Raw genomic sequence first — 11,591 nt, forward strand, 5'->3', positions numbered from 1 at the left:
CTGAAGACAAGAATTGTTTTTTTCTGTTTTACGGAACAAGCATTTATCTAAAACCCTCTCCAACACGAACACAAGCTATTAAATTACATTAACCGGGGTTGTCTCAACAATGCAAATTTCTACAAAATCTTAATAGGACGATAATTGGAAAAAAGAGTAGTAGGCTGTGGATTCTAAGGATTAATTTGCCTGACTACATAACAGAATGCTGCAATGAAAACACGAAATGTTTTGCTTGCAGGAGCCTTTGAAAGAGGCTGCATTTGTCTAAGTAGAAATGTTTCCTCACCCATAATCAACTCTGGCTGTAGATTAGCCAGGTTGCCCATTTGTAAACCACACAATGAAAATATTTATGCTTGTCTCCTGGTAGGGTTTGCCTAGAGCTTTCAGAGCCTTGATTGGAAAGTGCTAGGACCACCCACCCATTGTGCCTCATCATAAAATACCCAAAGTTCTAAAGACAACATTGCTCAATCTAGCCTGTCGCCATTCATCATGCAGGTGACACAGAAAATTGTGATCCCTGAAGTGGGACTCAATGTGAAATGAATCATCATGAAATATATGATTTTGTGGAAATGCTAGAATATCAGCTTGCCAGCTCAGTCCTCACAGGGAAGATGCTTCTGTGACCTTTTGGTAAACATGCACAATAACTACCCAGGAAATGGCTGTATTGATTGGTCAGCCCTGGAGACGCAGGAGTAAGAAGACCTAGGAGCAGATGTACCCATGGTTAGATACTGTTTCACCCAGCTTATATCCTCCACACCTGTCTGTCCTGTAATGATCATGTCCCACCAAATCTGGAGATGATATCTTGAAGATGATATTCATCTTAATAAATTTCAACTCTGTAATAATGTATTTCCCTTGTCTCAGCCATAGCTCTGCTAGGGATTAATAAGTGAAGCGGTAGCAAGCAATAAGTAAGGCAGATGGAGAAAAGGTAAAACCACTTAACGTTTTGGATACTTGAGCCAACTTCCTTTAGGAAACCATTCTACCAGACTCCTATCTGTTAGCAGAAGTCTTATCTCTTAAAAGACGTTAATTATTGATGGGCTAAAGATGCCTGTTGTAAAAATCTAATACCCAAAGGTAGTGAAATGATTTTTAAATATTCTTTTTTTCTTTCTTTCCACAGTGTAGAAAATTTTAAAGTGTAATACATTTTGAAGACAATGCTATAGTGATTAACACACTGGCTTCCAATATCTGAGATGTTGTTGTCTTAAAAAAAAAAAAAAAAGCAACTTAAAAAAGGCATTAACCAGCCAAACAGGCTTGCTTCACATCCAGAACTGCTGGTGGTTTCTCAGTTACTTTTCTTAGAGACTTGGTGGAACTAGACTTAAAAGCTTAAGACTCAAATCGAACACATCACTTTACAGACCAATAAGCCTAAAGCCCTTTATTTCCAAGGGAAAGAGGTACTTTATATCACATTCTGTTTTGTAAATAGGACTTGATATCACAAATATTCCAAAGAGAATGCAGCAGATAGCATGTTTTCCTGGGCTGATGATGCTACCATCAGCAGCTGAAAGCACATGGAGAAACAGCGGAGGGTGAGTCAGACACCTCCCTAGAGCTGGCCACCTTTCTCAAAACAGCTGAGGATTTGGCTGAGCAAGTTTGGAAGTATATGATTCTTAAGGATGGCACAGGCTGTTTCTGTTTTCAACTGAGAATGTTTTACAGATTTAAAACAGAATGAGGGGAACTACCTAAGCTTGCACCCCTTAAACAATCTTTTCTAAGACTGAATATAACAAAAATCATTATTAAAAAAGAGGCTAATAAGGGGACTTCCCCGGGGGTCCAGTGGTTAAGACTCCACCTTCCAATGCAGGGGGCACAGGTTTGATCTCCCCTGTGAGGTCAAAAATTTAAAAAAAAAAGAGGCTAATAAATTTTGATTCATACTGAAAATGATGCAATTACAAGGAATCCTGGAGATTAGCAGTCCAAAAACTTCCACCAGTTTCTCTAAAACAGTACAGAATTTAGCTACTTGGTATGTTTCCCTTCAATTAAAAATTCATTCCTGGTCTTCTCGCTGAGTGGACGACAAAACCTGAAGATATTCAGAAGAAGACAACCGCTGTAGGGTGCTCAGTGGTGAGAACTCAGCCTTCCATCATGGCATTTCAGAACCTTTTTTTTTTTTTTTTGTCATAAGAAGTAGACATTTTCTCTAAAAATGTACTCACCTATTTAAAGTTACTTGTTTCTTTACACTTTATACCCATTTTAAAAAATTAAGTGCCAGGGAGAAGTTTTATGCCAAAGTCTTGTGGGTTGTATTAAAATTGTACTGACAGTCCTGCTCATGAATGATGACTTTGCAAATAAAAAATAATTGGTCTTAAATATTTATTTCCCTTTCCACCTTGCTTTCCATAGGATGGATGTATTGCTGCTGTAAATCTAGTACAAGGAAAAATGAAGCAAAACTTAAAATGGTATTTTAAGCTGTATGATGCAGATGGAAATGGTTCTATTGACAAAAGGGAACTACTGAGCATCTTCGTGGTAAGTGAAGTACTAAAGTATCCTTTTCAGGACATTATATAGTTAATTCAGTTTTCTTCCCTGCGGAGTCAGTGACAATTCCCTATGTGGTTGACTATTCTCGGGGTATACATTTGGAATGGCTGAAGCAATGTCAGTTTCACCATCCTGTTGGTTACTGAATGTGCAATTGTGTATCAGCATTTTCTTCTAGGTGTAGTCCACTCTGAAGTTTACAAATTTAGCAGGGTATTGAGATGAAAAATAAACATGATGTCCTAAAACAACTTATCTTTTTTTCTCTGCCTTGGTGCAGAAAGTCTGTGGGAGCAGCTAAAATACAAGATGGTTTATATAGCAAAAAGACAGGGACAAAGACTAAAGGTACCAGAGGAACTAATCTTTCTGGGAGCTTGACTAAAGTATTTTCTACTAGATAGCTCAGGGATCTCAGATCCTTTCCACCTCTAAAGTTCAAGGAGTCCCTTTGTAAATCTTACCCCCCCACCCTCTGCCAGTGGAATGAGGATAGTGATTACCAGGGTATGAGATAAAATGGATCCCAGAGTAAAAGAGTATTAAGTGGGATACTGTGCCTGAATAAAGATATGAAGTAAAATAAACATTATGAATGTAATACACTGAATTTGTAACACAGAATCAGAACTACAATCAGATATCTTAGAAACGATCTGGTCCAAATGCTCTCATTTATAGATGGAGCTGAGTCCCAAACATAATACATAGTATAAATCTTAGCAAAAATGCGAGGAAAAATCAATGGGTAGAGCTACAATTATGACTGAATATTTAAACAAATGGACAAAGCTGTTAAAAATTTAAAATTATTTTAGCAAATGTATAGTTAACCAATATATGAAAAGAATTCAAGAGTATGCTAATACTAATATTGCTTCCAGTTTAATCTCATCAGAAAGAGTATTAAGATATATTTTGTAGTTGAACTTTGTAAGCATTAAAATTCAGAAATACTGCATACATACTATATGTTGCAACACAAAATTGGGAATCTAAAATATTCTATAGAGAATTCCCAACCCCATGTAAATTTTCAAATATCCTCTTAAATATACTTATTTTAAAAACATTAAATAAGTAATACAGCATACAAGTATTAGGGGGTGCCTCCAAAGCAGTACTCAGATCAGGGGTTCATATTCTGGGATCTATGGATCTATGGCTTTTAGGAATCCTTGGGCACCCCCTTGGAATCAAGGGCAAAATTTTGCCTGCACATGATCCATTTTCTTCAGGGGAGGGAGAGGGTCATCAGATTCTCAAAAGAACTAGGAAGAACAAAAGGATAAAAGTTATTATTTTCTAAATCTTATAGGAAAATTTACATAGGTTTTCATTAGTTAAAATGTGTAACTTAGTCAAGGAAAGAGAAATATTAAATAGCTAGTTGAGTTTTTCCTTAAAATGTTTAGAAAGAGAACAAAATAAAAGGGAAACATAATAAAAGCACAGAGCAGAAATTAATTTAATAATTGGATACTATTTGTCTTTGATTAAATCAATAAAGATTAAAAACAAGAAGATGTAATTCTGTCAAGGGCACTGTGAGAAGAGCGCCCTTACACACTGTGGAGGGAACATAAATGGATATAACATTCCTGGAAATTGGGTGATCTGCATTAACAGGCTAAAATTTATCTTCATTTTTAGAGTCAACGTTACTTACTTTTGGTCAGGAGAAACAATAATTAATGTTGCCAAAGACAAACATTCTATGATTTTACATCACAAAATCATTTAAGATAGTAAAAATAAAAAACAACCTAAAGGAGGGTAATTTTAAAATTAATGCAATGGAATATGTACTTATAAAAACATCAGTGGTCTACAAACATACTCTCTATATAATGGCAAATGAAAGAAAAACAAGGTAAAGAATAATACATACTGTATAACATAAGTTCTCTCAACATATGATAACAGGATGTTAAAATGGAATTCAGCCCCAGGTATCAAGAGATTCGAAGGAAATACTAGATTATAGGCAGAATTTACAATGGAATTAGTTACATCTTTTTTTTTTTTTTTTATCTTTTTATTTTTGGCTGTGTTGGCTCCTCGTTTCTGCATGAGGGCTCTCTCTAGTTGCAGCAAATGGGGGCCACTCCTCATCGCTGTGCGCGGGCCTCTCACTATCGCGGCCTCTCTTGTTGCGGAGCACAGGCTCCAGACGCGCAGGCTCAGTAATTGTGGCTCATGGGGCCAGCTGCTCCGCGGCATGTGGGATCTTCCCAGACCAGGGCTCGAACCCGTGTCCCCTGCATTGGCAGGCAGATTCTCAACCACTGCACCACCAGGGAAGCCTGGAAGTAGTTACATCTTAATCTCACTTTAAGGGTATGAAACGGTCAAGATGAGGGTTTTGGAGAAGGACTACTGGAGAGGATTTCTTGTGTAAAAGCCCTCACGTCAGTAGCATGAGGACTTAAGGAGACCAGTGAGGTGTGGCGTGCCCTGCAGTTTGGGGAACGTGATGTTCCAGTGCTTGAGTCACATGTGAGAAATCTAAAGAGCAGACCGTGGCAGCAGAGTAGCAGGATGCATTCCTGGAATCTGCTGGGACAAAGGATGCTTGGGTTTCTCCATGGATCAGCTATGGGCCACTGAGAGAAGAAGCTGGCAGAGAGCTGTCTTGGATCTTGTCCAGCTGAGCCACTTGGAGAAGTCAAGAATCCTCAAAAGAAGAAAGCTGGAGGTAGATCTGAAGAGTGGTTCTCAACCAGGAGCGATTTTGCACTCCTATTCCCCCAGGGGACACTTGGCAAAGTTTGGAGACATTTTGGTTGTCAACTGGAGAGATGGGGAGGGTGTGGTGCTACTACTGTCTATTGTTTAGGGACCAGGGATGCTGCTAAACATTCTACCATGCACAGCACAATGCAGAGCAAGAAAGAATTGTCAAGTCTAAAATGTCAGTGGTGCAGATGTTTAGAAATCCAGACTTGGAGCCTGTAGAGGGAGCCTCAAGGGATCAGCTGGAATAGGTAGAAATAGAAATACCATTCTTGCATATATGCTCAACAAAAATTTGTGTACATCATCATCAAAAGACCTGACCAGGAGTGTTCATAACAATTTTTGTAGTAACCAAAAGGTGGAAATAACTCATGTACATCAACAGTAGAATGGCTTTAACTTGTGGTATATTTTCCCAATGATATACTAGAAAACAAGAGGATAAACAAACTATTGCTATGCACAACAACATGCATGAATTTCACATACTTTAAAAAAAGTGTGTGATTCATGTCTAGGGAGTTGCAGGAGAGTCTCAGTAGTGAAAAGGAGGTGGGAGGCCTCAGAGAAATAGTGGTCTTTAAACATCTGCTCTCCAGAGAGCTCTGAAACTATATGATCATGACAGTACCTGCCAAGTCAGGGCTCTCCTGGTCCCCTTTTCTCTCCTCCCTCCTCCTGTTCACACTCAGAGGGGTCAGAGAGGGGCTTAGTAAGATGCAGGAGAAAGAGTAGATGTACTAAATGAGGAAGGAAAGAAGGAAACAAACCACGCCTCCTTGCCCATTCCCCCCACCCCCATGCTTCTCCTAGAAGAAGAGGGAAAATATGAGGCATCCTGACAACTCCCTTCAAATTATTATCCTCTTAGGCCTCAACAATCTTCCAGTCAATCCTTCACTCTCACTTATATTGCCTGGAGTTGGGTGATGGACAAATTCTAGAAATTTCATAATCTTTTCTTATGACTTATGCATGCAGTCTAGTATCACTTCAGGATGTGGGAATACTGGATGCCTAGCCAAATTTTCGAGGCTTTCGGAGCCTCTGCAAAGGCACTGAGAAACCTTAAAAACTTTCATCTAATAGGCTACCTGTATCTAACCGTTACTCTTGTAAGTATTATTTAACTGTGAGATTTTAGCTTGCTAAGGCCAAGAGTGGTGCTTTGCCACTGTTAATTATGATTGATCCTTGGATTCAGGATTAGTAATGCTTGGGAAGCAGCGAGAGAGAGTTCTATTTAAGACCATGCCTCTAATTGAAATATGTTGCCAGCAGTTTTTCTAAAGATTCCTTCATGTTCAATCAGGATAGTTATGTTCAAATTCCCAGATGATTAATCCATTCTCTCTCTCTTTCATTTTATTAGGAATTTCTACATCAAATATAGTCATTTAATTTAATCACCTGGGGCAAGGGTTGGGGGGAGGAAGGGTGGTTAAATAGTCTCTCTAGGAAAGCTGGAAATGTCATTTTCCCTGCGCCCCCTGATAGCTTTTATGATGAAAAGATGCTGGCGGAGTGTGAGAAATTCAGTGTCCTTCCAAGGCATGTGTATCTGTCTTCCCAGTTGATCACTCTGCAAAAGGGCACAAAAAAAACCCCAAAGGTGCCAGTGGCAGAAGCCAGAGAGGAAGCATTAGATGCTTACAGAACATCCTTTTATATTCATCTTAAGATCAAAGATAATTAGTCTAAAATGAGAACACTGTTTTCTGGGTCCAGAATTCTGATGACAGTTACCACTTCGATGTTTTCTCCAGTGGGCTCTTAGAATCTTTTGTTACTTAATATGTTGAATGGATCCCTTTGTTCTGTAGAAAAAAACTAGAGTATACTTAGTTCATTTAATTTCCAAGCCTCATTACCCAGAACTGATATACAATCTTTTTATTTGTTTTTAACAACTGAAACAGGTTGGATAGCAAAACTGACATAAACAATTGCCCCAATTCTGTCACACTGGGGTAAGAAATGTCACAAAATGAGTTTGCTTCCAGAAGAGTTGAACTTTCTGATTTAGTTTCTTTGCAGCCCTCAATGGCCAGCAAACTCTGAATCCTGAAGAATTTACCAACTTGGTGTTCCATAAGATCGATACAAACGATGACAGTAAAGTAGCTACTCACCTTGGTCTCACTTTTCTTACCGAGCAGGAGTTAGTGGCAGTGTGCAAGATGCCCCATTTAGACAAAAGCATGAACCTTTCAAGCAAACCCCACTTGTAATATCACTGGGGCTTCATAATTTGACCGGTACAATGTTCTCCAGTTGATACAATTGAATTGAATAAATATTTATTGACCATATTTACACTTAATGCACAGGGGTTGACACTTTGGTATATATAAAGAAGAGTAAAGGGAGATAAAAGGAAAAAAAGTTGGAGAATACGAGATGAAGGGCCCTCTGCTGTTTGCTCTGGGAATTTCTTTCTACTGGAGGCTTCTCATCAACTTACGAATAAACTTGTTTTCCCTCCTAACTTCAATTATGCCATCTTCTATCAGATTTTTCCTTCCGTTTGACAGTACATTTCTGGAAAAAGTTGTCCACACTTGCCTCCATTTCTGCTCTATCTTTTCTACTTTTCTACTCATTTCTTCAGCTGCTTTTTTTACCTGAAAATCTGGTCTCCTCTTTATCTCAGAGAAGGTGCGCTTCGTCAGAGGTAGGAGTGAGAAGGGAGGGTGCTTACACCAAATGGCTTTAATCTGTACACTGGTAGATGAGCATATTGATTTGAGATTGAGGCATCATATCTAGGGATGATCCTTGAGAAACAGAAAGCTTGGAATTGTGGAAAATATGATGTTAGTAAGATTAAAAAGGGGGGGAGGCAGGGGATAGATTTGAGGGATTGGGAGTCATGGGTGTCATCAATCACAGACTCAACTTGCTGGCCATGCATCACTTCTTGTAGTGGACATTGGAGAGAAGTAGAGACTCATGTGGTAGTTTGTATTAGTCAGACGTGGCTGCTCAGTCTGGCAGGATGTGAGGAGGAGGAGGCTGGGAGGAAGTTCAAATAAAATCACCACTATGAGCGAACCAAACATTTGGACAAGAGTATAATTCTCAGAAAAGCAATTTGGAAATGTATCAAGAGCATCGATCTTCCTCTTAAGGACCTTGTCCTCATCTCAGTCTGAAATCGGTATGCTCACTTACTGGTTTACCAAGATCAAAGCCATTTGGTGTCCTCACTCCTATTTGGGTCTATATGGATGGAGAATAAAACAAGTCAGTTCATGTGAAAGCTTGCAAGGAACAGATTCAGACCACCCAGAGTTGATAAGGAGGCTAAGTAAAGCTAGAAAAGAACCAGAAAAATGGAGAGAGGAAGGCACGGTGAGGCCAGTGAAAACTTTATTTGGAATATGCATCCGAAAACGGTAATCATCAAACAGGAGAAATGCCAGAGATTTTGTTGTGTTTTGTTTTCGTTTTTAATCCCAGAGGTGCTGCAGGGTGGCAGGGATTGGAGTAGAGAGGATAAACCATTCAATTCAGGGTCAAAATTGTTGCTCAAAGGATGAGTATTCTGGAAGTAGACGGAACATCATGAACGTTTAAGACTTAGCATCATAAGTGAATTTCAAAAGGACAGGTCAAGAATGTTTGAAAATATCCATGGATCCTGCTTGTAGTGCTGGCAGTGGGTGGGTGGGTGGGGGGAATAGGAAAAGTGACTTCCCATAGAGAAGTATGAGGGTGGCTCAGTTTGAGGAGTCGGAAAACATGTTCCAGAAAACAGAAAATTGTGCAGGACTTTTTGTTTCCTCTCTGTGCTGGTTCCTCAAGAACAAAGTATAAGGAACCAATAAAATAGGGAATGTAGTTGGAAGGGGCCTAGAAATAGAAAGAGCTGAGTTGAAAAAGGATGCGAATGTGAAAGAGAGAAGGTGTTGGGCTCAGGCAACTGAGGTTACCTGCAGTTCGGGAACTAGGATCTTTGACCTGTAAGAGTATCTCAGAAGGAAGAGGATACATTATGATTTCTGGACAGTTTACAGATCTAATCGCACAAATCATTTCCTCTGATATAAAAACTTATATTTTAAGAAAAAATATTGGCTTTTATAAAATGGAGATATCAAATAAACGAGTTGCACTCTGGAGTAACAATGAACCACTGTTTCTTGGCAAATGCATATACGGAATTAAAACTGATAGAACTTGCTTTTACATGGAAATTATTGGAGACTGTTGTATTATCTCGTCAAGGGACAGCTGGGTCATTCCATGTATCAAGAAAAAAGATGCTAAAATTGTTCTGTTGAACACAGACAGCTCAGTGCACCAGAGGACAAGGAAGAGAAAGTAATGAAGACATAGACGGCTGATATTTGCAGAAGTGTAAAAGGACTTTGCCAGTATTTGACAGAGGAGAATAAAGTGCTTCACTCACATGTAAAGGGAGAGTGAGCATCACAGAGAATATTTGCAGTTGTACAAGCCTAAGTATATATACCTCAAATAAGATTTCTGTTGTTATCATTGTTATCGAAACATCAGTGTTGGGAGAAATGGAGATGTTTGATTAGGTGTACCAGAATAGCGTTGACTGTGTGCCAACATATATCTTTTTTGATTTCTCAAAATAAAAAGCAAGCACACCATTGGTATCTGATGATCCAATGAATATTGAAACCAAAGATCCCCAGCATACCCAGATACAACCAAAACAACTTCAGGAACATATATGAAAATCCGAATTTGAATGCCAATTGTTTGCAAAAGAATGACCAACATCAAATCTGTTGGAACAGAAAAATACACAATAGCTATAGAATTCTAGACATAATTATCATGGTCATTAGCAAATCAAAGTTAGAAGATTAATCAAAAGAGAGGTATAGGGTTAATGCTAAGATAATAAAGCGATGAAGAGACATAAACTCCATGAGGGCAAGAGCTATTCTGTTTTACGTACTTTGGTATTTCCTGTTCTCTCACACTTTCTGGCACATAATAGGTGCTCCATAAATAGTTGTAAAATGAATGAGTGTCTGTTAAGATGTTATATGAAAAGCTAATGAAGAAATAAAGAAGAAACGAGCAATATGCAATGCTATCTGTAGGAAGAAAGGCCTCTAGGAGACAAGTTTGGAAATTAACATATATTTGAAAATGCATTGCAAATGTCAAAATATAAACACAGATCGATTAGCAGAAGTTAATTACCAGTGGAAAGTAGCACTGGGGGGCCAGAGAGAGGTTAAAGGGAGATTCTTTCTTTTTATTACACTTTTCTGTAGGGTTAGTTGTTTTTTGTTTTTGTTTTTTTTTACCATGAGCATGTATCATTGCTATAATTCAACAAGTTAGTTTTTATTTTTATTTTATGAACAAAAGCATCCAGGAAGGAGATCTTGAAGAGAATCACAAGGACAGAAAATTGAAGCTCAACATTCAATATTATAGAAGAATGAAAACAGAAGGGACCTCAAGACAAGTCAGGATACATGATCAAGCATGAAATTCTGCAGACTTTACTTGGAAGTACAGCAATTGGCATGCTGCCATGCGCCGCTTAGGAGCCGTTCTTGACGTGATTTAGGAAGATTTATAGATACTGTTTACAACCTCAAGAGCAGAAAGTGTCCAGACAACAAAGCGCCAAATAGCCCAGGGACAAAGGAGACTTAAGTGGCTCGTAATAATAAACCATGAAAGTGAAAAGAGAGGAAATGAAAGATTATTGAGCAGATATTTGGAGTAAAAGAAAACAGAGACAGAACATAATGGAAGACCTTTTACTGAGCGACTAACCAGAAAGACCAGTGTTTTAGACTGGAACACCATGGAATCAAACTGGGAAACTGGGAACTACCAGGAGATAATAGGGAATCAAGTTTCCTTATAAAAGACAAAAAACGGCAGCTTTTAACACGCTGCTATAAAATGCTGCTAAATGCCTCTAGTGCCACCTTGCTAATGAATACAGAACTTGTCACTTAAAATCCTGCATCCTCCCTTGAAAATCTGGTCATTCTCATCTCCTGAGACGCTCCAGTCCCACCTTTGCTAATTTCCCAGCCCCAGCACAAATTTTCATGAAGTTCTTATTTGAAAGAATTGAAAAACAATTCCTTGACACAGGTTGGCTTCTTTTCTAGGTTGAAGTCTTTAGAGCAAGAAATGCTAATGTGAACGTGTACAGTAAATTTTGACTTTTTGGAGGGAAGAGACAATTTTTTGGTAATGTTATAAAAACATTTAAGATATTAATGGGAAGAAATACATGATCCATAAATATCAACAAAATAACCAGATTGCAAAAACAAGAC

Source organism: Hyperoodon ampullatus (genome assembly GCF_949752795.1).
Source record: "Hyperoodon ampullatus genome assembly, chromosome: 5".
Taxonomy (NCBI): domain Eukaryota; kingdom Metazoa; phylum Chordata; class Mammalia; order Artiodactyla; family Ziphiidae; genus Hyperoodon; species Hyperoodon ampullatus.